Here is a 26,167-nt window from a genome sequence, read left to right on the forward strand (position 1 = left end):
TTTAACAGAGAGAGAGAGAGTGTGTGTGTGTGTGTGTACAAATCAGGCATGCATTTGTAATCTCTTTTCTATTATAGCTATAGCCCCTGATGATATTTAATGGTAGGTATTTTTGTTTTCTCATTCATTGTAATTCCTTCCCATTCTGGTCACAACATTAATAATCCTTCAGTCCAGGCACATTTGTACCAGTCCAGCTTCCTCTTTACCTAGAGAACTCTTTTGTCTCCTACAAAGTTTAGCTCAATAATCTCTTTATCACATAAGTTTCTGTGAACACTCTAATTAAACTCCTCTTGTGATGTCACATATCACAAATACATTTGACATAGTGATTTCATTTCCTTTGAATATATGCATGGCATAGGGATTGCTGGATCATATGGTACTTATGTTTCTAATTTTTTGAAGAACCTCCATTATATCTTATATAACGGCTGTACTAATTTACATTTACACCAACAATGTGCAAAGAAGAGTTCCATTTAGTCTACATCCTTGCCAACACTGTTTGGTCTTTTTGATAACAGCCATTCTAACAAGAGTGAGGTGATATCTCATTATGGTTTTCATTTGCGTTTCAATGTTGGTGATGTTGAGCACGATTTAATATACATGTTGGCCATTCGTATGTCTTCTTTTGAGAAATGTTTGTTCACACCTTTTGTCCATTTTTAATTAATAAGTAATTTTTAATTCCTGCCACTTTAATTTAAATTGGGTTATTTATTTTCTTCTTATAATTATTTCCTATAATTTTATAATTATTATAATTACTTCTTATGTTTCTTTCTTACAATAAATTATCTACTTACTGAGTTGTTTCAATCCCTTATATTTTGGATATTAACCACTTATCAAATGTTTAGTTTGCAAATATTTTTTTCCCATTCTGTAGGTTCTTTCTTCACTCTATGATTGTTTGCTTTGCCATGCAGAAACTTTTCTACTTTTACGTAATCTCAATTGTTTAGTTTTGCTTTTGTTTTCTGTGCTTCTGAGGTCATAGCTCAAAAATTGTTAGCCAGACCAATGTCAGCTTTCCTCCTTTCTTCTAGTAGTTTCATGGTTTGTGGGTCTTACATTGAAGTCTTAATCCATTTTCAGTTGATTTTTGTTTATGGTGTGAGATAAGTGTCTAATTTCATTCTTCTCAGTTCAGCTAAAGGTTTGTAAATTTTGTCAACTTTATCTTTTCAAAAAAACCAACTCTATCTTGTTAATCTTTTCTAAGATTTTTCTAGTCTATTTCATTTATTTCTGCTCTAATCTTTGTTATTCCCTTTTATCTGCTAACCTTGTTTTGCTAGCTCCTTGAGGTATAATGTTAGGTTGTTTATTTGAATTCTTTCTTTTTTATGATACAGGCAGTTATTATCATAAGCTTTTCTCTTAGAACTACTCATGATATGTTGTGTTTAAATTTTTGTTTATCTCAATTGTTTTAATTTCCCTTTTAATTTCGTCATTGACCCATTGGTTGTTCAGGAACATGCTGTTAAATTCCCACATCTTTGAAAATTTGTCACAACTTCTCCTTCACTCATTTCTAGTTTTATACCATTGTGGTTGAAAGACACTTGATATAATTTCAATCTTCTTTAATTTAAGGCTTGTATTGTGGCCTGATATATAATCTACCCTGGAGAATGTTTCATGTGCACTTGAGAAGAATGTGTATTTTGCTGTTGTTAGATGGAATGCTCTGTATTTGTTAGGTCCATTTGGTCTATTGGTAGTTTAAGTTCAAAGTTTTCTTAGTGATTATCTATATGTATGATCTTTCCATTGCTGAAAGTGTGGCATTTCGGTCTCCTTCTATTATTATATTGCAGGCTTTTTATCTTAAGTTCTATTAATACTCACTTTAGGTGTTTCTATGTTGGGTGCACATACGTTTATAATAGTTACAGTCTCTTGATGATCTAACCCCTTTGTCATTATATAATAATCTTGTATGTCTCAGTTTATAGTTTTTTACTTGTCTGCTTTATCTGGTATAAATGTGGCTATTCCCGCTCTCTTTTGGTTTTGTTTGCATGTAATATTTTTTTCCATCCCTTCACTTTCAGTCTAAGTACGTCCTTACAGATGAAGTGAACCTTTTCTAGGCAGCATACAGTTGGGCCTATGTTTCTATCCATTCAGTTAATCTATATCTTTTTATTGGAGAATTTAATACATTTACATTCAGGGTAATTGTTAACAGGTATGACTTCACTACTACCATTTTGTTAATTTTTTTTATTGTTTTTGGGTTGTTTTGTAGGCTCTGTTACTTTCTTCCTCCCTTGCTGTTTTCCTTTGTGTTCAGAAGACTTTTTCCAAGTGGTATGTGCAGATTTCTTACTCTTTATCTTTTGTGTATCTACCATACATTTTTGCTTTGTGGTTACCATGAGGCATACAAAAACAAATCTTACAGTTATAACAGGCTGTTTTAAGTCGACAACAACTTAAAGTGCATTACAAAATCTTTACTCTTTTACTCCACAGACTTGAAAAGTTTCTGCTATTTTTCAAAATAAGCTTTCTACTCTCTCTTTTGCTTCTTCTTCTTGAACTCCCAGATTCAAATATTTGCCCTTTCCATGCCATTCTATAAATTCTGCAAACACTCTTTACTTCTTTTCATTTTTTTCCTACTCACTATATATTTTGTAATAACCTGTCTTTGAGTCCACATATTCTTTCTTCTGCCTGGTCAATTCTGTTGTTGATGCTGTCTACTACAATTTTTTATTTCATTCATTGTATGCTTTAGCTCTAGTATTTGTTTCATTTTTTAATTATTTTAATATCTCTGTTAAATTGCTACCTTTAGTCATTTATTGTTTTCCTAATTTCACTGTATTGTTTCTTTGTATTTTCTTGGAGTTTGCTGACCTTCCTTAAAAGCATTATTGTGAATTCTTTGTCTTTATATATCTCTATTTCTTCAGAGTCTGTTACTGGGAGACTATTGTGTTCTTTTGGTACTGTTATGTCTCTTTCATTTTCCATGTTTCTTAATTGCCTTTATTTGGTGTTTGCACATTTGAACAAGAAGAGACTTGCAGACTAGCTTTTTCTGGGAAAGCCCTTCACTAGTCAGCCTGTCCACAGATTCTGAGCAGGCTACTTGGCCTGGTCCTTGGGTGGGCTTGCTTCTGAAGTCCTCGGGCAGGCTGGTCTGGTGCCTGGGTCGGCAGATAGGTAGGCCTGGCAGCTGGTGCAGTGTATGTGGTGACTGCCAGTCTAACAATAGGTCCTATTGTGACAAGCCTGGACCCTGGATCTAACAATAGGTCCTACTGTGACAGGCCTGGACCCTGGGATTGGCCTGGATCCTGCCACAGAACCCAGCCTGGCACTAGGCAATCCAAAAAGCTATATCCATGGGTACATGTCTAGTCCTTCAGGCAAGCGGGGCTGACCTGGTCCTCAGATGAGATTGAAAGCTGGGCCTACAGGGGCTGTCCCAGTAGTGGGTGGGCCTGGAGGCTGTATCCACAGGAGCTTCCAGCAAGTTGGGGTCCACGTGTGTTGGCCTCATGACTAGGATGACTAGGATTGGCCTGGTGCTGGGACAAGGCTGAAACCTGGAACCTGGGACAGCCTAGAGTTAGTCTGCTGATGGTGGCAGCCTAGATGTGAGTCCACTGGAGCCAGTCAAGACCTAAGGACAAGCTGAAACATGAAGCCATGGAGGTTGACCTAGCAGTGGGATGGTCTGGAGACTGAATCCACCACAAAGACCTGGAGCCTGAGGCTACAGGACCTAGCCTGGCATGAGGTGAGCACAGAGGCTCAGTTCATAGGTATTGGCCTGGAGTTTAGGGCTGTGGGGGTCTACCTGGCACTTGGTTTTACTGGGGTGGGCCTGGTTTTAGTGTCTGAGGTAAAGTCGAATACTCACTTCCCTCTCCTTCCCCCACATGGAGGGTCTTTCTCTCCATGCTGTGTCTTACGGGGTTGAGGAAAGGGTGACAATATAAAACTGCCCTCCTACCCTCTTCAATGCATCTTTTCTTTTTTCTTTGCTATATCCAGGTGCTCTCACCTGGTGTCTTCAGCTTTTGTGAAGGCATTTTCACATGTGGAGAGTTGTTTAAATTAATGATTCTGCAGGGGGGATGAGTGCCGGATAATGCTATTATGCCAACTTGCTCCTCTTCACCTTAAATGTTTTTATTGAATCAGTAGGTTTTCATCTTTATTATTGTGGCTACCATGTCTGTTTTCTTTTTAAAAAAATATCACCTCAAGCATTTATCATTTCTTTGTGTTGCTAACATTCCAATTATACTCTTTTAGTTATTTTTAAATTCAAAATAGATTATTGTTGATTGTAGTCACCCTGTTGTGCTATCAAATACTAGATCTTATTCATTCTATCTAACTACGTTATATACTTATTAACTATCCCCACTTCCCTCCCAACACACTTCCCTTCCCAGGCTCTGGTAATTATCTTTCTACTCCTTATCTCCATCCATTCAATTGTTTCAATATTTAGCTCCCATAAATAAACGAAAACATGTGAAGTTTGTCTTTCTGTGGAAGGCTTACTTCACTTAACATAATGTCCTCCAGTTCCATCCATGTTACATCTTCCATTTTGTTATTATTATAAGTAACATTACACATTGAATTACTCTACAGTCGAGTCTCTCCTCACAACTATACTTTATTTTTATAGCAAAAGTGATGTTCAACACAGAACACTTGAAAATCACAGAAAAATCCCACTGAAATAAAACTCCCAACATTCAGTTTTGAATCCGTCTTCTAAAGATAATTGCATATTAAGTTTTGTTGTATGACTTTTTAATATTCTCTTCTTTCTTTCTCTCCACATAAGTGTGCGTAGAGTTATAAAAAAAAGTATCAAATTGCATATACATTTAAGCCTCTTTTTTGCCATTAAATCGTGAATGTGTCAATGCTTTATTTTTAATTTGGTTTTATGTCTTTTAGTGGGCATATCTTACATGCCTCACCAAATACCCTCAGCCACAAATGTCTCCTGACACTCACTTGTCTGCTCATCTTCAGCCACTGTATTGGTAAATGATTCTACAGGAACCAACCAGCTAAAACCCAGAGTCTCTGGCTCCTCTCACCATTTCCAAATTGAATGAAGCACAGCCAGTACATGGAATCTGGCTTCCCTATTGGTTGAATAAAGAGCCAGGGATAAAATCCAGAAGTGGGAGGGAGTTAACCCCCTGGAGGATGAACTCTGATCAGAAGTAAACGGTAGAGAGATTGGAGCCAAGAGGTAAATTTTTTCTCAAGTCTTTTTTCAGATGACCTATTCCAAGGCAGTTTCCCACTACAACGTGCCTGAAGGAAAACAGTGGTTAGTACAGCAACATAACACCTTGCACTTGCTTCTCATCCTTTGACTCACTCCTTTTGCCTCATGCTTGCTTCCCGGGAATTTTACATTCCAATAAGGATTGGCACAACCTCGGTGTACTGCAACCTCCACTCCCTGGGCTCAAATGATCCTCCCACCTTCAGCATCCCAAGAAGCACAGATTACAGGTTTTGTATTTTTTGTAGAGATGGGATTTCACCATGTTGCCCAGGTTGGTCTCGGATTCCTGGACTTAAGTGATCCACTTGCTTCGGCCTCCCAAAGTGATGGTATTACAGGCATGAGCCACTGTGCCCAGCCAGGATCTCTTTTCTATGGACTACAGGCTAGGCACTTGCATAGTATTATATCCTGAAGATACTATAGCTCAATAATTAATATCCCATTGATAATCATTCAGGTGTTTTCAAATACTGCTTATTACAAATAATGCTATCTTTACACTAAAATATTTATGCATATCCCCTATTATTTTCTTAGGATAAATCATAATGTTGAATTTCTTAAAAATGGCTTGAATCATTTTAAGGAAAAAGAAACTTTTTAGCAAATTACATTGAAGTTCTTTAACTCCAGACTTCATGAGTAAGCAAATAAATTAGTTGGGAATTACTGAAAATACAATTTGAAATAGGAATCTTTTATAGTTAAATGTGTTAAAATTTAGAAACTATGTAGAATATATAGTCAGTTCTGAGACAGAACCTCTCCTCTAGCTTCTGACTCATTAAGAAATAAGCAACAAATTGTAACGTTCTGTTCAGTGGATTTTCTTCATTTTCCAGATAAAGCATATCCCATTTGTACAGGAATACTTTTTTCTCACTTTAGCAATCATCTTCTTTTAAGGGCATAGTTTTTGCTTATATGCTCATTTCACTTATACCTTTGAGACTTTTTGTAATTTGTTCAGAAAACAATAACAAAGAAATTTTGTTGCTTTTAAATAATCAGCAAAATTCTACATGCTCCCCTACCTGGCTAATGGGAATATCTGTATGATATTGCAGTTCTTTATTTCACCACAACTTCTTAGAGGGCACAGAATTATTACAATGTCCCAAGAATTTACATTTGCTCTCAGCACTGTCCATGATAAACTGCATAAATGAAACACATTTGCTACTTGGCTCCATTCTGTTATGTATTTTTTTCAGATTATACTTAACAAAAGTACCACAATGACAGGAGGGTATATGAAGTTTTGGAAGTTTACATGACCATCCCCATATTGGCAAACATAAGAAACTGCTGTTCTAATCCCAGCCCTGTGTACTGTGTTTGTAAGATTTCAAATTCTACCTGTAACCAACATCCTGAATGTTGTGACAATGAGAGAGAATTTCAGGATATTTGCTTTCTCCTTGAATTCAAAACTGAAGGATACACATAAGCAAAGCATTGTGGTAGTGCATATCTACTGAATAATCTTGTAATCTATCCAGATATCCTGTGTCCCAAATGCACTACCATTTAGTAGATGAAGTTGGGCTCCATAGTAAAAATCTTTGTGTTCAAATCCTGGCTCCACTGCTGTGTCACGTTTGCAAATTGCATAGAATCTCCTCTGTGATAAAATTGGGATTATAGCTTTATCTATTGCACTGGCTTATCGTGAGAATTGAATGTGTTAATATAGGTGAGTTAGAAGAGTGCTTGGCACATGGTAAGCATACAATAAAATGAAAAAATTAGTAAAAATAAAATTTTAATTACACCATGCCCACTATCATACTGACTACCTGTATAACATTTGACTTAAGTCATGTGACCTTGTACCTCCTTCCTGATTTCAAAAGACTTTCAGGGCAGAAAAAAGAGCGAAAAAGAATTGGCATTAATTCAGTACCGAACACATTCCAAACACCCTGTTATTTATTACCCAGAGCTATTCCTAAGCCTGTTAATTTTAGATACTCCACATGATATCATTTTATACTTATTAAAATGGACCCACATTCGACATTGTATAATTTGTGGCACTTAAGAGATTGAAAGGACTTTTATAACTGTGGTCTCAAAATCACTCTCAGTTTTAATTTTCTAGCATTTCAATTTAGAACTTAAGAGAAAAAATATTTTATATCTCAAACATCTTAAAAGGCCCTTGAAAATATTATAGGCAGTAAGCACTCTGCCTATAGTATCTAATGGATAATTCAGCCCTCTTTCCATCTCATATCTTTATCACCAAAATTAAATTTTCTGTTCTGTTGATGAGGAAACTGAGGCTCTGCCAGGTTAGCAATCCTTACCAATGTCACCTTGGAAAAGCATTAAACCCAGGGCTGGCCAAGATCAGAAGCACTTTCCTCTACATCATGTGGCATCTAGTTTTCCCATGTTTCTCACCTCAAAGTGAGGCAAAGGACCTTGTATGGCCCCTTGAAGTAAACACATGGATCTCAGTGTTCTTCTTCCCCAGGAAGGCAGTGCTGAATCAGAAATCTCCAGTTCTAAATCCTTTTTGGCAGAAAGCCCAGATTTCTGGAATTTCATTTAATGTCTTGTCAGGCTGCCCATCAAGAATTAAAGCTCCATGACTTCATGTGGCTGAAGCCCAAAACTCTCATCATTTCATTTTATCTTTAGTTTATACACGCTTTTGTTTCTGTTCTTATCAGTTAGATGTGTGTTTTATGTCCTGTCCTTTAAGTTTTAAGTCCTTTTCCTTCTTGGTGTCTTTTTCTAGTTATTGGCCTGCCTGGCAGTGAGAAACAGCCATGTCCCTTAGTTGTGTGAAACAATTCTGATATCAGAGTCTATGGCCTGGAAATTGAAGAGATAAAAGTGATATGTGATAAGCATCAAAATACACCCACATTTTGGTTCTTTGCTAACTTTTTCTAAAGTATTAAAACTATTTATCTTAGCTCCATAACATGTTTAATCTGGAAATAATTTATCTTACATGTATAAATAAGGAGAGTGTATAGGATGATCCATAAATTCATAGATGATGTCTGATCTTAGCCATCGGAGACATCAGATAGGTCTAGACCTACAATAGCCATTAATATTTCTTAAAGACTGTATAATGCCAAGCACAACTCAAAGTACTTTGCATGTATTAACTCACTGCATCCTCTCAACAAACCTAGCAAGTCTTATTCCCATGTAATAGAGTAAATTGAGGCATAGAGAGGTGAAGTACGTTTTCTAAAGTTACAATGCAAGTAAGTGGTAGAATAGGAATTTGAAATCAGGAAATTCAGCACCAGCATCCACAGCCTTAATGACTAACGAGTAGTACCTGTTCCATCTAGGAGGAAAAAAATTAAGGAAGCAAGGACTCATGTGGAAGAGATGCTGATATGATGATAAAGGTGAAAAAAAGAGGAAAAGTATTTCTTCTGCTGCCACCCAAGACTGAGGACCCTGTAACAAAAACTGTAGGAATATTTTCCAGAGGATTGAGTTTGAAGGCAGAGGAAGAGATAGAAAAGAAGACATTCTCACACTCTGGGGCAGGAAACAAACGATGGGGTTTGGTGGCATGTGGAGCACTAGAACCTGAAATTCTTTGTAGAGACGTTGGTATTTTCACAGTTGGCACCCTTAGTAATGGCAACATTAGTCATGTTGAAGTGACTTCTCAGGGAGCACATATCACATTTGGAGGTCGGAATGAGAAAATAAGTATTTTATGCCACCTGGAGACCACAGCTACTAGGTGATATGAGCACGATGGAAACCATGACCTGGACAGGAAATGCCAATATGAACAGTTATGGGCTTAAGTCAGTGCAATTTAGATTATCATCTTTAGTATGGGCTTAGAAAAATTCAGAATACTAATAAATAGATTAAACTGTGTCACAAAATTGGGAACATTAATAGTATAAAATATAAAATTATAACCATAGGCAAACTATTTTAAAAATGACCAAAATCAAGATTTAGAGATGTTTGTGGATTACCCAGTATATCACTGAAAACCACTGTTTTAGAACATACAAAGTTGGGAAGATGGGTGATTTTTGCTAGTTTTTTTTTTTTCTTCAAGTCTAAAAACTGTTTTGATACCTACTTATAAGATTCCTACAAGGAATACAAGACATGAAAGTACAGCTAATAAATGGTGTTGAAAAACTGTGAACCATTGTACAAATGCTAAGCCTAATACCGCAACATGACAGCAAAATTAGAAAGGAAAAAAAAAAAAAAGAACAAGAGCATTCCTCCCTCCCATTGGGTGCCTTTGAGGGGTATGAGTAGAAGTAATACCAGCAACTAGACCTCATTATTTTTCTGAGCATATAGCATAGTTTTTTGATTGTCTTACAGACAGCCTCAATAATAAAGTGAATTACTAAGATTTACAGTCTTACCACAAGAAATTATAGTAGACCTATCTGTCAAATGAAGAGAGAAAGATCAAGGGAAAAAGTACCCCTAGTATAACCTCATCAGAACTACACTAGTCTTCTTGTTCTTCCTATTCTCACTTGCCCTCCTCCCCAGTCCATTCTCCATATTACACTGGGAGTAATCTTTATAAAACACAAGTGCCTTATGCCACTACCCTGCTTAAAGCCTGTTAGTGGCCTAGCATCCTTTGGGCACAGGATTCATTGACTATAGCATGACCTAAGAGACCCTGTTAAGCCTGTCTTCCTCTCCAATTTTGTCTTAGACCACTCTTCCTTGCCATGATGAAACTCCACTCACCCTGCATGAAACTCATTCCTGAATTCAGGTGTTTTTATCTGTTGTTCCCTCTACCAGAATTGTCATCTGTTACCTTTACCTTCCTTGCCTGGCTAACTCCTTATCCTTCACCTTTCTGCTTAAGTATAATGTCATCCAGGAGGTCTGTAATGACCACCCTCCCAACCCCCTATACTAAGTGATAGCATCCACTACTGTGTGCTTTTGTGAGCTACGATTTTACAGATGAGTCTTTCCAATTCCCCTGCCTCAATTTCCTAACCTCTGAAACAGAGGCCTCAGAAGGTTAGTCCAAAAATAACCTATTTTGACCACTTGGGACATGTCAGCCATTTAATTGAATCCTCACCACAGCCTATCAAATAGCCCATGAATGACTGCTTTGCAATCTGCAACCAGCTTCTTTTTTCTTATGATGTGAAGTGCACCTGTGCCTCACCCAACTCACATCACCTTGGACATCTACACCTGAAAATCGTAAGTGATTCTTCATATTCATGACCTTTCAGAACTAAACTGGAGAGTCCTTACGGAAATGTGGATTCATTCTATGTGAGCAGTTGGAAATAATCATCTGTTCACTGTCTTAGGCTGAACACAGGAAGTGGGTCTGTGAGTTGTTTCATTATTACTTATGTTAAGAAATATTATATTACTATTTGTTCTGCCTTATTTTGTGACCAGGTCACCGGGTATCTTTTCCAGGGCATCCCGCCCTGTCTCATTGTGGAAATCCTTCCTCCGTGGCTTCATCACTTAATATCTGTCAGGGGTCCTCTCCCAACTCCCTGGACTTTCTCTCACCTTTGATCTAAGAATTTGCCTAATCCTCCAAAATTCCTTCAGAAGTGTTTTCCTTTCCCCTTTGTGTCCTCTACTTCAGAACAGATATTTGTCTCAGGTTCCACACTTCTCCCTCTTCCCACTTTTACATTTCTTGAAGGTCTTCTTTTCATTCTTCTGGTATGAATCTCTTTCCCTACCCCACTTGCATCCCTCCCTCGCTTAGTTTCTCTTGCTGAGCCTCGTTGGGAGGCCATCTGTGCTCAACAGAACTCTGTGTGTTCCCCTACATTTCCCAGCCTCCCTAGCAGGTAGACTGTGGCAGTGGGATTAATTCCAGCCAATGACTGAGGAGAAGGGGCATGTGTTACTTCTGGGTAAGGTAGTGAAGAGCTGATGTTCTTCCTCTCTTGCTCTCTCCCTCTTGCTCGTGGTCTTCTTTTAGTTCTAGATCCAGATCTAGCTATCTTCTCCAGCCCCAACCCCTGAAACCCTAGAGCCCAAGGATTCCAGATTGCATACCTACAAGATGGAGAATGGCAGAACCATATAGGATGTTAAAAATAAATCTACATTGTTAAGTCCATGAAATTTGTGTGTGTTTCTGTTTCATCCAAAATTATGAATTCCACTGGCTAGGATGAACCTTCTTCTCCTCTTTGACCCTGAAAAACTATGAGAAAGCTTGTTCCTCTCAACTCACCCTGTCCCATTTTCTCAAAAGGAACCACCTTCCCCTACTCACTTCTTGGTATACCTTCTATTCACCCTAAGGTATTCTCTGTATTTTCCTTTATCTTTAACTTGTACCTTCATTATAGTTGTATAGCTGATTATCTTAGTGGAGAGTCCTTCTCCCATGTTGTCTTGGCCAGGTTCTCTAGAAAAAAAAAAAAAAAAGGTCTACATATCTACATACTAATACTATATTGGGAGGAGCAATCTCAGAGCAGCAAGACTGAGGAAAAGGGAAGTGAAGCAGAAAAGTAGCAAATCAGTTACACGGTGCCAAGTTGTTAAACTGGCCTTCACGAAAAAAAACAAAGCCATTTTCTCAGTCATGTAAGGTATCTCTAGAGAGGCTCTATGGAACCACTGTGTGCAAACTGAAGAGAGGATGTGAAATTTGTCTGCTAAGTGATGTCTGTCTCCTTTCTCTCATTGGTCAGTTTGCCCCATGTTCTCAGATTGTGTAAACTGACTACTCCCAGAAGTCTCAAGGAAAGCCATTTCTCTTGCCTCAAAGTTTGTTTCTCTTTACACGACTCCAGAAGTAGTGAAAGGCACTACATCTCCAATGGGCCTGATTAGTTCAACCGAGGCACCAAAGCCTACATAGTCTTTGCATGGAAGGGGCTGTGCTGAACCTGGTTCTCACTGTGGGAGCAGATAAGACAGCTTGTGGTGTTAGGAGATGAGGAAAGAACAGGAGTAATGGCAAGGGATCTTTGTCTAACAGTCAAGCACAGGGCTGAGCAGATTTGGGGAGAAAAATAAACTGGGTCTTCTAAAAATAGCATAAATATTTGGTCACATCTAATGTGTTATATACTTTATCAACTATTTATCTGTCTCTAAACTTACAATGTACAAAAGCCTCAAAAAGCTGCAGAGGACTGTTATATGAGCTTCCCTGCCCCTTTACAGTGGTAAACCCCTCACTGTACACAAAAATCCAAATACCAAAGGACAGAAAGATCAAGTTGAAAAAGTATAAATGGCCAGTGCAAAAAACTTAGGCCACCATGTAGTAAACCCCTTTCAAATGTGTTTATTCCAGATGTCCATTCATACTTTACTAGAGTCAAAACGTGTCACAAAGGCAACTGGAAAAGCGCTTTTCAAATTCTGTATCCTCAGTGAAAGGCAATTCAGCAGCAGTTTGCACAAATACAAACTCTCCAGTGCAAATACAGGATCATTTCAATTACCTCCTAGAACTGGCTAACAGTTATCAACAACAGAAACATAACATTTCATTCAAAACTATCGGGGACCGTGACTGTGGAGGAGCAAGAAAGAACCAGCCAAAGACTTAGGAAGCCCCAGAGACTCAGGAAGCTCACAGTTATGCCAGCCACTCCAGTCCTGCAGCTGAAATGCCCTTAATGACAGTGTATTTTTAAACATTTCTACCCTGGCAGCAGAGACAGACAGAGGAAAGGACAATCAGCCCAAACAATTCATTCAGCTGCCACCATGGTCCACAGCACGTGCATCCTCTGTGGACCAGCACTGTGAATTGATGGAGACATGGGTTTACTGCTCAGACTCCTGATTTAAAAATAGAAGAAAAGTCTCAGCCCCTGCTGGTCTCTCACTCTCACCCAGCAGGATGGTGATTAGCTGTGCTTTCTCTAGGCCATTCCTTTTTAATAACCTTATTGGCCATTTTCCATATTCGTGTTTGGACCCTGGCTATGAAATCACGTTTGTGTGCAGTACATGCAGTGATGCAAGGTCTACAGGCTTAGTGAGCTTGGAGCTGTATGGGGTGCATGGTGTGATTTTAACTGTCAAAGGCATCTAGTGACATGAGAGATAGCAGACAGACGTTGTTATCAGTTTGGATTTGGCAGTATTCCACTCCAGCTTCGGGAGCTCAGATACATAAGCTATATGTGTTCTTGAGACATTTTCTGATGCCATAAAGGAAAAAAGAAAAAAAAAAAAACATGCAATCGGTCTGTGCCAGTGTTGGGCTGGGGAAACAGATGCTTAGGTCTGTGAAGTCTTTCCTCTCCTGAGAGTGATGATCTAAAAATTAATTGTCTGCATGAAACTAGAAAAAGGTCACCACTCCATTTCAGGATAACTTTGTTTGTCAAAAAATAAATAAATATGGTGAAAGAAGCCATGTTGCTGATATAGTTTGACTGTGTCCCCACCCAAATCTCAGTTTGAATTGTAGTTCCCATAATATCCATGTGTTGTGGGAGGAACCTGGGAGAGGTAATTGAATCGCCGAGGCGGTTACCCTCATGCTGTTCTCCTAATAGTGAGTGAGTTTTCATGAGATCTGATGGTTTCATAAGGGGCGTTCCCCCCTTTTGCTCTGCGCTTCTCCTTACTGCCGCCATGTGAAGGACATGTTTGCTTCCACTTCTGCCATGATTGTAAGTTTCCTGAGGCCTCCTTAGCCATGCTGAACTGTGAGTCAATGAAACTTCCTTCCTTTATAAATTATCCAGTCTCAGCTATGTCTTTATTAGCAGTGTGAGAACAGACTACTACAGTTACCTTGTAGAAGTTACTCAATACCTATGTAACTCAGTTCTCCATAAAATGTATGTGATAACAATGTGTACCTTGTCAGATTTTTATTAAAATCAGTGAGTTATTACTTATTTAGGACTTTCATATAGAAAGTGTCATCTAAGGGTTCAATAAAATGAATGGAGTGAATACATAGAGAATTCACTGTGCCTCTTCTTTATTCCAACTAAAGAAAATAGATATTTCTGTCTTCACTATAACCCCTCAATTCTTCTCACTCTCTAGCTTATTAGTTCCTATGCTAATTAGGACACTTCGATTTACCTAAAAAAACATATTTGGATAGTATTTCTGTGTCATGGCTTGAGTATGTAGTGATAGTATGAATAACCTTTCTATTATACTCATGGCTTCAGCATGTAGTGATCTGCCAGACGCTCTATTCCCCCACACACCTATCTTTTACTTTAGGTTGGGTCCACAAGATTCTGTCCTACATAATCAAACCTAGAGTTTCTGGAAACAAGTATTTCCTCAATAGGTAGGCATATAGATAGTCCTAATTTCAAAGTGAAGTGTAAACTGACATCAGATTGGTAATCTATAAAACGTGAATTAGTGGGTGAACATGTGCTCTGATCTTTCTTTTCTTTTTTTTTTTTTTTTGAGATATAGTCTTACTCTGTTGCCCAGGCTGGAGTGTAGTGGCATGATCTTGGCTCACTGTAACCACTGTCTCCCAGGTTCAAGCAATTCTCCCGCCTCAGCCTCCCTAGTAGCTGGGATTACAGGCAAGCACCACCACGCCCAGATAATTTTTGTATTTTTAGTAGAGACAGGGTTTTACCATGTTGGCCAGGCTGGTCTCAGACTCCTGATCTCAGGTGATCCACCTGCCTCAGCCTCCCAAAATTCTGGGATTACTGGAGTGAACCACGATGCCCAACATGTGCTCTGATTTTAAAACTCAAGTATCATGACTGGGATTCTGCTTTATCTGGAATCAAAATGCCCCCCTTATACAATTTCATGATAACTTACCATCCCCTTACCACCCTCCCATTATCATTTCCCACTCCAACTCCCATCCTAGGTTTTGTTGGTTCCTGCCTTTCAGAATTCATTCACAAGCATTCCTCTGCAAAGTGAGGCCAGCAGGACAAGACTTCCTACTCTATCTTACCAACTTTTCTCATATTACCAAAAAAGCTATTGTTAATGCTTTTACACTAGGGTGGAGTGGAGGTAACTGAGGAAAGATGTCATTTTTTTCTTGAAAGAGCCATTTTGGACACTTCTGTAGTTTATTGCAAGAGGCCCTCCTCTGTGAAGCAAAATAAATCACTTCTTCCATAGTCTCCATAGACTTTGCTTACACATTTATCACTATTTACATTTCCTGCAGGAACTGGGATTGTGTCTTACTCAATGTTCTAACACATTGCCTCACACTCAAATCCTTGTTTGATGTATACTTGTATAGCTAAAGAAAAATCACCTAACACGTTTTCAAAAAAAAAAAAAGGAGTTGTTTCTTCTCTTTAGGTTTGACTTTGCCAGAAACAATAAATCTCTGTGTCTTCAGATCACTGTGTTCATTTTGTTAAACTGTGACAACATATTAATTTAGGAATCCTATTCCTGGACCAAGCTCACAAAAAGCCATTTTATTGACAGATAGTGGAGCAGGGATTTGGAGTGAGAAATACCTGGATTCCCACCAGCTCCACTATTTACCAGCTCTGTAAACTTGGAGGAGTTATTTCATCCTTTGACTCTTTACTTTCTTTATGTTTAATATGGAAGTAAAAATGACATCAATTGCCTAGTTTTGTGGAGATGATAAAAATAGACAACAGAGGTATAGGATGCATAGTAAACAATAAAAAGTTGCTGCTAGTGTTTTATTTATTAATAGTATTGTCATTACTGAAGTCTCAAAATTGTTAAATACTTTCAAAAATAAGTTTCGAGGACTGGAGGCACTTGAGAACTATTGAAGACACACACACACACACACACACACACAGACACACAGTCATTTCTGCCTTGCTAATGTAACACTGGTACCATGGAGCTGACTTCTAATACTACATATCAAGAACCAAAATTTAATCGACATGCAAAAGTCCTTGACAGAATTAATAATTATGATCAAGAAACCATGAATAACCAATTTTAATGATCAGATAAGAAACTTATTTCTAGCCACCTGCTGTGAGAAGCTAATCTTCCCCCACATCCTAATCTACTGATACACAGACTCTGGGCTGAAATAAGCTCTTAATAATGAATAATCTAGCTACAGATATAATTCTGCTGAGCAGAAAATGGAGGATTATAGAACACTTCAGAAAGAATTTTTTTTTCTTTTCTCCACTTCCCTTCCCATTCAACTAGTTTTCTTTAAATACCGTTTTGATTGTTGCTGCCACCTTAAGGATGTAAGAGGTTCTGCACACAAGTGCAGAAAAATATATTCAATAGTGTCCCAAAGAAAATGTACAGGAAAAGGTGTTGGAGTATAACAGAAGCACACAAGACTGGCTGATATTTAGACTAAAAACTTTGAAAGAAAACCATCTTCTAATGCAGAATTCATTCATTCTAAAGCCTCAGGATAGGTAATAAAAATAGACCATGCATTCATAACTTCCACAAATGAACCTCTCTCTCTCTCTCTCTCCTCTCTCTCTCTCTCTCTCTCTCTCTCTAACACACACACACACACCACACACACACACACACACACACACACACACACACACATACATACACTGTACCCTTTACACCAGGGTCAGTCATGAGTGTTCTAATATTTCTAAGTATTCCACACAAGAATGCAAAGAGTAAAAGCACAGCTTTTCTTGCATAACTAAGGGTTGTCTCCAGTACATTAGGCAGCTCAATCAGAAACTTTGAGACAAAATCTAGGAAATTATGGCCATGGGTTCATGGTGATGCCCATGAACTAATTGGCCTGCTATTCTCCTGATGTGGGACTTCTCGGGTTGTATCAGAGATTAGCTAAAAATAACTCAAAGAAAGCAAGATGTGACCCTGGAACTTGAAAGATACAGTCATAATCTGAGCCAAAGTTTGATGGAAGAGAAGGGAGAGGAAGCTGGAAAAGTGGGAGGGTCAAAGACTGAAGAATTATGTGCTCTATTCTACAGAGTTTAACATGTCCTAAAGAGGCTAGCAGGCAAGGAGATATTCTAAAAAGATAAACAAAGAAAAAGAAATGAAGAGAAGGAAGAAAAGTGAAAGGAATGACATAAAGTAATTTATTCATACCTTCACTTATCAAATATTACTGAGCACCTACTATGTGCCAGGCACCATGCTAGATACAAGGAGACAGTCTCTAATTTCAAGAAGCTCAAAATCTCATAAGAAAGATAGCCAAGCAAAGAGAGAATTTTTCCCAGCCAGAGTCTAAGTTCCTGTGTCTCACCCTGGTTCTTTAGCCTGGTTAAAGTTTCCTATGGGAAAGAATTCAGGCTCGGGTTTTGGAAAGGCCTGGGTTTAAAACCTTCTCTCCATCCTTACCTCTTCATCTTGACCAAGTCTCTTAACTTGTCTGAGCTGTAGTTTCAGCTTCTGTAAAATGGGAATAATAAAAGCTATTTGGTAGCATTGTCCTGAGGATTAATCATAATAGAGAAGCAGCTAGCAGACTTCTGGAATAAGTTCACTGGTCTTCACTATCGTCATTTGCCTGTGTCTTGAAGGCAAATTGGAAGGCCCCTTCCCTGCAGCCAATGTCCTCACAAGCAGCACTCTGGAATCCAGCATCCCACCAGACAGAGAATGCCAGATCAGAGTCAAGAGCATCAGGACCAATCCATCAGGTCTTGCAACCTGTTTACCTCAATCCCTCCCAAAAGCATAAACTGCTAGTATCACTTATCACATCTCACCAGGCTCTCTTCCCCTTTCCTCTTCTGTACTTCCCCAAGCCTGGTTCAACCTTCCACCCCTCTCCTTCCTTTCACACACACTGTGCCCTCTGGAATAGTCCATTTACGATCAGCAAATATCCTTACACCTACAAACACTTCCACTGCCTTGCTCCCTTCATCTCCTTGCTTGACTGTATCATCGCCTATAAAATTTGCTTGCCTTTCATCCTTTTGTTGTTGGTTTTTTTTCATCCTTCCCTCTTTTCTGGGGTTAGAAGAAAGGGATGTGTCCTTCTTTTTCCCACAGTTTCTAACAGATCATTTCTCCTGGCTTTACCTTCAACTTACAAGTTTCTTTGCTCCTTTCAAGCATCTCATTCAGCTATTTGACACTCTTCTAATCCAACCTTCCTGAAGTTATCTGCTGACATCCCTCCGTTATTGAGATATTTTCCTGCTTACACTCACTCTCTCCATAAACAACCCTAATAACTTCAACAGGTGTGTGGAGGGTCCATCCAACTTTCATCCCTCAATCTTTCCCTTCCTTGTCAACAGTGGGTCTTTCTTACATTCTTGCAGGACCCCATCCCACTGCCATATCTGACATTTCATCATCAGGAACTGCACAACCTCATACATCTCAATTTCAGGCATACTTCTTATTGGCCTTAGCTTCCTATTTTTTTTAGTTCACTGGCTCAAGTGCCCACAGTGCACAATTCTGCAATTGATCCTGGTGCATTCTCAAAATCAGTCAGCCTCTTTCTGTTTCCATTTCCTTTCTTATCCAACTTTAAATACAGGCCTTATCATTAAAATCATTCATTGCAGGGACTCTTCTCCCCTTTCACAGGTCAGATCTCAGAAGCAGTCAGAGAGGTTGTGAGCCTTTGCGTTCACAACCCAACCTCTCTGACTGCTTCTGAGAGCCCACATCGGGACTGACGGGTTACACCACATAAAAAGTGGATTCTGTTTCTCAAGTAAGCTTCCTTTCCCATTCTGTGACATGACCACTTTTTCTCACCTTCATCACTCTGCCTTCCAGCTGAAATCCCAGTTTCTTTTCTTGCTTTTTTTCCAATCTTTTCTCACACTTCACTAGAGGGATCTTTTAAAAACATAAACCAAATAAAATCATCCTCTTACTTAAAATACTTCATTGACGACTCTCCATTATACTTGGGATAAAACCCAAACTCATTACTTCTACATCCCCTCTACCTCTTCATCCTCATACTCCACCAGTCTCTTACTCAGCTCCCATTACTCTACCTGCTTTTCAGTTCGTCAAACACACCACGTTCTTTGCACTGGGCTTCTGCACATGCTGTTCAGCCTGCCTGGAGAGCTCCTCCCTGGGGTTTTGCAGGGCAAAATACATCTCCCCCTGCAGGTCTAACTCACAGGCCACCATCTCAGGGGTTTTCCTAGGCCATCCTCTCTGATGTTGCTGCTCCAGCCACTACTATTCTCACTCCTAGCAATACAATTTCTTCATAGAACTTATTCCCCTCAGCCAAGCATCATATATTTCTTTGTTAACATGTTTATTTTCAGTCTCCCTCTCCTCTCTGTAAGCTCCATGATGGCAGGGCCATACAGTCTTGTTATAACTGGTAGATAGTACTTACTGAATACGTATTTATTGAGTAAACAAATAAATGAATGAATGCTGGATGAGTGAAAAGAGTAATTCAAAGAGAAACAAAATCAATTTCACAAATTTGTTGATTTGATTGTTGAAAACAAAGTTTGTTTCCATCTTTTAGAAAGAGACAGTACCTAAATATGAACCTAGTGCTTCTTAAATATTTCCACTGAAGAACCCAGAGTGGGTGTAAATATATACACCCAAGAGGTCATGCCTATAAACAGCTAGATTTTGTGCTTTTCATAATAATTCTGCAAATGATAGTTTCAATTATCCATGTGTAAAACTGCTGATCCAGAAAGAGGGAGCACAGCCATACTGTGGCTTAGAGATCTCTCTTGCACACTGCAGTAAACTCCAGCTTGAGAAGTGCAGATGAGCATGAATTGTACATGCTCACACCCCCTTTTTAAGGAATTTAACTCATTTTTCTCTGAATCAGTTTCCAGTACTTAATAGGTGCCCTGCCCATATTCTCTTTTTGAAAATTCCAGCTCATGCCCAGCCCTTGATGAAGGCACATGCTTGAATGGCTGTGTTTCATACCACAAAACCTTGCTCCCTCTAGCCACAGCTCATTGGTCAAGGTATGGACCTCTGATACAGAAGGAATCAATCAGATCCATTCTCTTAAGAAAATAGATGTGACTGAGCACATGGCTCTGAAAAATCACAGGAGATCAGGGTCAACTCTGTGCCACAAAAATTCAAAGCCACCTCAAAAACAGTTACATAGCACGTAGAATAGTGGGAAAAGTCAGCCTACTGACAGAAATAGGAAATAAAGCCAGTGCCTACAGAGAAAGCAGCCCTGAGAAAAACAGGTACCTGAGAGAAGAGAGGATCTTTGCTTTCCACGTTAGTCTCCATTTATCCTTGCTGCTTCTCATTCCCAAATCTCATTTCTGCATTCCCTAACTTTATTTCTCTGGGATGTTTTACTGTTGACTTTCAATAAACCTCCTTTTAAATTTAATCATCTAAATGGGTTTCTGTTTCTCTACATCAGATAAATGCCTGACTTTGCTATTAACACCCGTACCAAAAATTGAAAAACTAGAAGAAGGATCATTTCAGAAAAATTGTGCTACAAACCTCCTGTTTTGAGGTTGTGTACATTTTTTTTGATTTTTGAAAATAAGTGTTTCTTTGCTTCTGCTGGGAGGCAGTAGGACCCAGGATCCATGTCCAAGCTGTGACCTGTCCCAAGAACAATGGATCAACGTAGTGCAATGGACTAGATGTTTGTGTTGCCCCAAAATTCATACATTAAAACCCTAATCCCATGACAGAGGACTAGCTTGATCTCTTCCCACCTCAAGAGGATACAATGAGAAGTCAGCAGTCTGCAACCCAGAAGGGGATCCTCACCAGAACCCAGCTGTACTGGAATCCTGATCTCAGACTTCCATCCTTCAGAACTGCGGGGGAAAAAACTCTGTTTTTATACGCAGTCTTTGGTGCTTAGTTATAGCAGCATGAATCAAGCGTGGCAAGGTAGACATGCTTCTGATGCATCTTTCACAGCTGCTGGGCTAGCCTTCCTAGCAAATTCTAAGGGTATGATTTACCAAGCTTGCCATAGGACAAGAAGCACCATCTGAGAGAGTGCAGACACTCAATGTTATTAAGAATGAATTGTGAAACTTAAAAAAAATACTTTTCTAAGCTATCAATATTTTTTTAATTGACAAACCATGCTGTGAGAAAGATGTGATATTTTTCTATCCTCACAACGAAAAATATTATAAAATTGTTGTTAAACAAAAATGATTAAATATAACCAAAAATGAAACAAAAAAAAACCCCTATTAGAGAGATGCATCAGGCAGATGCATATAATTAATAGTAATGAGATTGTATATTTTTGGATTTCATAATGCTCATGGCATTTGTCAGCTCTTTAAAAAATTTTTTAATTTATAAGTTATCATTTCCAATTCTAAATAAATACCAATTTTTTGAGTAATTTTACAGTCATAATTTTGTATTATTTTTTCTTTAAGATAACTTTCAAAATTGCTTAAGTTTCAGACACTGTGAAACCTGAATACACCATGTCCACATCTCACATTAAGAAACCGAGGTATGGAGAGGTTAGGAAAGTAGCCGAAGGTAGCAGAGCTGAAAGTGGAGCCAAGATTTAAACTGAGGAAGTTTGGATCCATTATGTTACATCATTTTTTGACCTACCATAAAACTTGACTCCCCTAAAATGACTGATGTACATTTGAATGACTTTGAAGTGTTTACATACCTGTTTACCTGATCAGTCTGAGCTCTTTGGGGCACAATGTGTCCTCATTTGCATACCCAACAATTACTTCAATAGAACACAGTAAAATGCTCATTAAAAGTTTGATCAAAAGATTAATGCATAAATGAATGAAGAAGTGAATCCTTTTCATTCTCACTTTTCAGGTAACATACTCTGATTCAGAGGAAGACCAAACAGGAGCTGACAGCCTGGAGAAAGCCACACTAAGGTCTCTGGATCTGTGATTCCCAGTCCTTAGGTTGAGGACCCTGAGGAGTCAAGACGCAAATACTGGAACCAAAATGTGCAACAGCATCTGTAAATAAATGAGTGCATAAGGCCCCTCTGTGAAGGTAGCCAAATTTATTAAAAATCAAAAGGGTTCATTACATTTGCAACAAGTTGATAACCACTGCTTTCCACTAAAATTCAACATTTTTTCCCCTATCCCTCTGAACTAGGGAGACAGAGTGAGGTAAAATAGTTTCAGCCCAGGGAAAGGGATCAGCATAAAGGGTTGAGATAAACCACTGTGTCAAGCAAGGTAGACAGCCTGGGACAAGGGAGAACAAGCTGGTTCCTTGGGGAAGAGATATCCAGAAACAAGTTAACAAAAGGAAGCATAAACACAGCAGAGACCAGTGCACAAAAAGTAACAGAATATATGATAATATCTAGAAACATATTTTAAAATGGTTTAAGTGCTATCAAACGTTGTATACTGCTCTCCACTTTTGCTATTTCTAGAACTACTTGTGATGTGGACCAGCAAACCAACAGCACAATTCCCTTGCCAAACAGCCGCAGTTCACAGGACCTTCCTTTTAGACTCATGGAAAGGCACATAAAACCTGACGCTTGAATCAGCCAAATAGGGCAGGGGAACCAAGTTTAACAGCCCAGTAGGGAAGACCCAGATAAGAGGATACCAGTCCTCTGGTACCCAGAGCTCCAGTCTGTCTGACAATCTTTCCTGCATCAACTAGCATTAAAGGCAATCAGTGTGGAAAACTGTCAGCCCTGCATGACATTTTAGTTTTATTCCCTAATGCCTTTTTCTGTGCTTATATGGGGAAAATAGATAGAAATATGGTTAACTTGTGGTTCTTTTTTATTTGGAGTTTGAAGGATTTTCCAAGTAATGAAAAAGCCTGGCCTCCTGGGGCAAAGATACTCATTCAGTGAGCAGAAAAAAAATATATTGCTCAGAGAAAAATGAATTGAGAGCTCCATGAGAAAGGACCTACTACTGAAGACAATTTTGTTCCTAGAACGACACTAAACCCAGAGGATAAAGCCCCAGAGGAGCTGTGGGCTGGGGGCCCTGTGAAAGAGACGTAGGCACAGTCATTTAAGTTATATGAGCAGAATTCCCAAGCCTGTGAGGGCTCTTCCTACAACCAAGTCAAGGCTGGGTTGTATGGGTTGAATTGTACCTTACCCACCCCCACAAAAAAGGGCATGTTAAGGTTCCAAAGCTCCACGCTCCAGAACGTAACTTTACTTGGAAATAGGATCATTGCAGATGTTATTAGTTACTATGAGGTTATGCTTGAGTAAAGTGGGCCCCTAATTCACTATGACTGGTGCCTTTATAAGGAGATGGCCTTGGGAAGACACACAGACACACAGGCAGAATGCCATGTGATGACAAACGTGGAGATGAAAGTTACGTGCCTGTACTCCAAGGAACTCCACAGATTGCCAGTGAACCACCGCAAGGTAGGAGGAGGCAAGGCAGGATTCCCCTGTAAGTTTCAGATGGAGCGTGGCCCTGAGAACACATTAATTTCGACCTCCCTTCTAGCCTGCAGGGTAGTGAGACAATAAATGTCTATTGTTTTAAGCCACCCAGTTAATGGCACTTCATTATGGCAGCCCTGGCAAACTAATAAGGTAAGGTAAGGTGAGCCTAAACAACCCGGGCCAAGGAAAGGGGTTAGGAGGGGAATGTCTAGCTAGAAGAATGGTGTATGCTCACTCTACATTAGGAGGATGGAAATAATTATCATAGTTATGTATGTATGTAACATAAATTCTATTTTTTAGGAAAGGAGGCTAAAGCAAATCACAACAAGTCCAAAGCCTTTTTCTATCAATCAAATTGCTTATATAACATCATCACAACAATTAGTTTCAAAGAATTCAGTGTTAAATAAAAGAACAATGAAATTTTCCCAAGTGCAATTTCCATTTTTCTTTCTTAAGTGATTTCAAGGGAGGTTAGTATCTTAAGGTCATGACTCTGATTAAGAATTATCAAATAGTACATTGTCAGCACACTAATAGTTATGAGCTTTAGATTTAGCAGACCCAGGTTCAAATCCTGACTAAACAAACCAATGACTCGTATGTAACCTTAGGCAAGTTATAAACTCACTGTATCTGTTATTTTATCTAAAATTAGATATGTGAACAACTGTCATTTATTCTTGCCCATGCATCTGAGGGTCACCCAGGGGTTGACTGGTCTAGGCCAGGTTGGGCTAGGCTCAGCTTCAAGCTGCAAGGAGGTGGAGGTCATGTTATCTTCGTGTGTCTCATATCCTCTTTGGACCAGCAGACTAGTCAGAATGTCAGAAATACAGATCCACCAGACCTTCTTTTGGCCTTGGCTGGTAACTGGCATGCTGTCACTTCTGCTCACATTCTGTGGGTCATAACAAGTCAAATGGCCAAGTCCAACATCAATGGATCAGGGAAATGTATATTGTCTCTAGTTAGGGGAGAAGGAATTTGCAGGCTGAATATTTGCTGAATAATTCAAATTATCACATTCCCTGAATATGTGTCCTTACCTGCAAAATGGAGATACTAATAGTACCTAATAGAGTTGTAGAATTGACTTCATTTAAAAACTGGAAGATTTCACATAAAGACCCAGATTTTTATCTTTAAAATTTAAAAAAAAAAAACACAGGATACTAGGTTCACAGTTCCACCTGGCAATGATTGACTGGATATTAAGTGGACTTTGCCTAATTTTAGAAGAATTTGCCAGATTCTCTATGTAGCACAACAATTCATACATTTAAGTTGCCTCTTCAGCACCTGTAAGCATCTGAGTTGTAGCCTTTGCAGTAAACCAAGCCAGGTATATGTGGAGTGTTGTTGTGCTCAAGCCCCCTCTAGCATATTTTCCCCCCAAGAACCTCACAGATGAGCACCGTGAGGCCAGAGAAAAAGACAAGAATGAAGTTCAAAAGCCACTCCTCTATGAGGACATCTTCCTCCCACCGGCTGGGCTCCCAACTTACATGATTGGGAAGGATATTTTATAACAGAGATACAAGGGAGCCTTTGCATCCAATAAATCTTTAGTGTTCCATTCTCAAAATTCTTTTGGAAATTTCAAAATGTAGGGTTCCTCCAGAATCTGAAGTTGACTACTGTGTACTTTGAATTTCTCTTCCCAAACAGGATTTTTAGTGCTGTAACCTGAAAGGCCAGGTAAATCCGAAGGTTGAATTCTCATTGTCAAACTTAGCTATACTTCACAGAAATTAAACAAACGAGGGGATTTTTAGGTCCTCACCCTTACTGAATTTCTTAGGATAGTATACTGAAAATCTGACTTTTTTTTCCTATTGATTTTGATGAACAGGTAAATTGAATAACTGCAGGTAAAGATTATACCGGGAAATGTTGTGATGCAGGAAAGAGCTCAGAGGAAAAAAACAAAGGTTTCTCTTCTGTACTGTCAATCTCACAGACAGGCACTGTTTGGTCTGCCTTTTACTTGAAGTCAATTATGAAATTTTTGAGCTTGGAAAGAGTAGGTGAACAGAATGTTTCCGCACTTGCACAGGAATCTACGTCAACTGTACTCCTTTATGATAGCCTGATTGCGATTCCTCAAAGAGTAAATAAAAGCTAACTGATTACTTTTCAAACCGTTATTCCTTGCTGTGAGCATTATCCAATGAAAGCTACATGGTAAGATCTTCTATTACCTCAATAACGTAAATTACACATGAGAAGATCACAGGCCACAGCATAGATGTACATTGGGTAAGGCTGTGAGCCTGGATACTCATCATTTGATAGTCATGAATCCATAAAACTCGAATTACCCGGGTATTTGAATATCCTGGGATTTGCATTTCTTACTGGGAAGCCAGTATTTAAGTTTTATTTTTATAATCTAACACCTATAGACAAGTTATATAGCAATGAACTCAACTCTGAAAAGTCAGTATTACTTTACAAAAGTCTTATCAGAAGTTATTTAATAATACAGACGCTCAATCCCTCCTGCAAGTCCAAAACTTCTTCAAGAAGTTTCAAAAATCAAAATTTTCTTCGTAATTCAT

At 38.8% G+C, this 26,167-nt stretch overlaps 1 long non-coding RNA gene across 1 annotated transcript; it reads left to right on the plus strand.

The window, feature by feature from the left end:
• The first annotated feature begins 3,327 nt into the window (after positions 1-3,327).
• LOC117080379 lies at positions 3,328-25,688 on the plus strand. The gene is made up of 4 exons (XR_004435809.1): positions 3,328-3,775; positions 22,019-22,207; positions 23,454-23,576; positions 25,459-25,688. It is a non-coding gene; the product is annotated as an uncharacterized LOC117080379 (long non-coding RNA).
• The last annotated feature ends 479 nt before the right edge of the window (positions 25,689-26,167 follow it).

The sequence above is a fragment of the Trachypithecus francoisi genome, unplaced genomic scaffold (assembly GCF_009764315.1).
Source record: "Trachypithecus francoisi isolate TF-2019V2 unplaced genomic scaffold, Tfra_2.0 Lachesis_group8, whole genome shotgun sequence".
Classification (NCBI taxonomy): Eukaryota; Metazoa; Chordata; class Mammalia; order Primates; family Cercopithecidae; genus Trachypithecus; species Trachypithecus francoisi.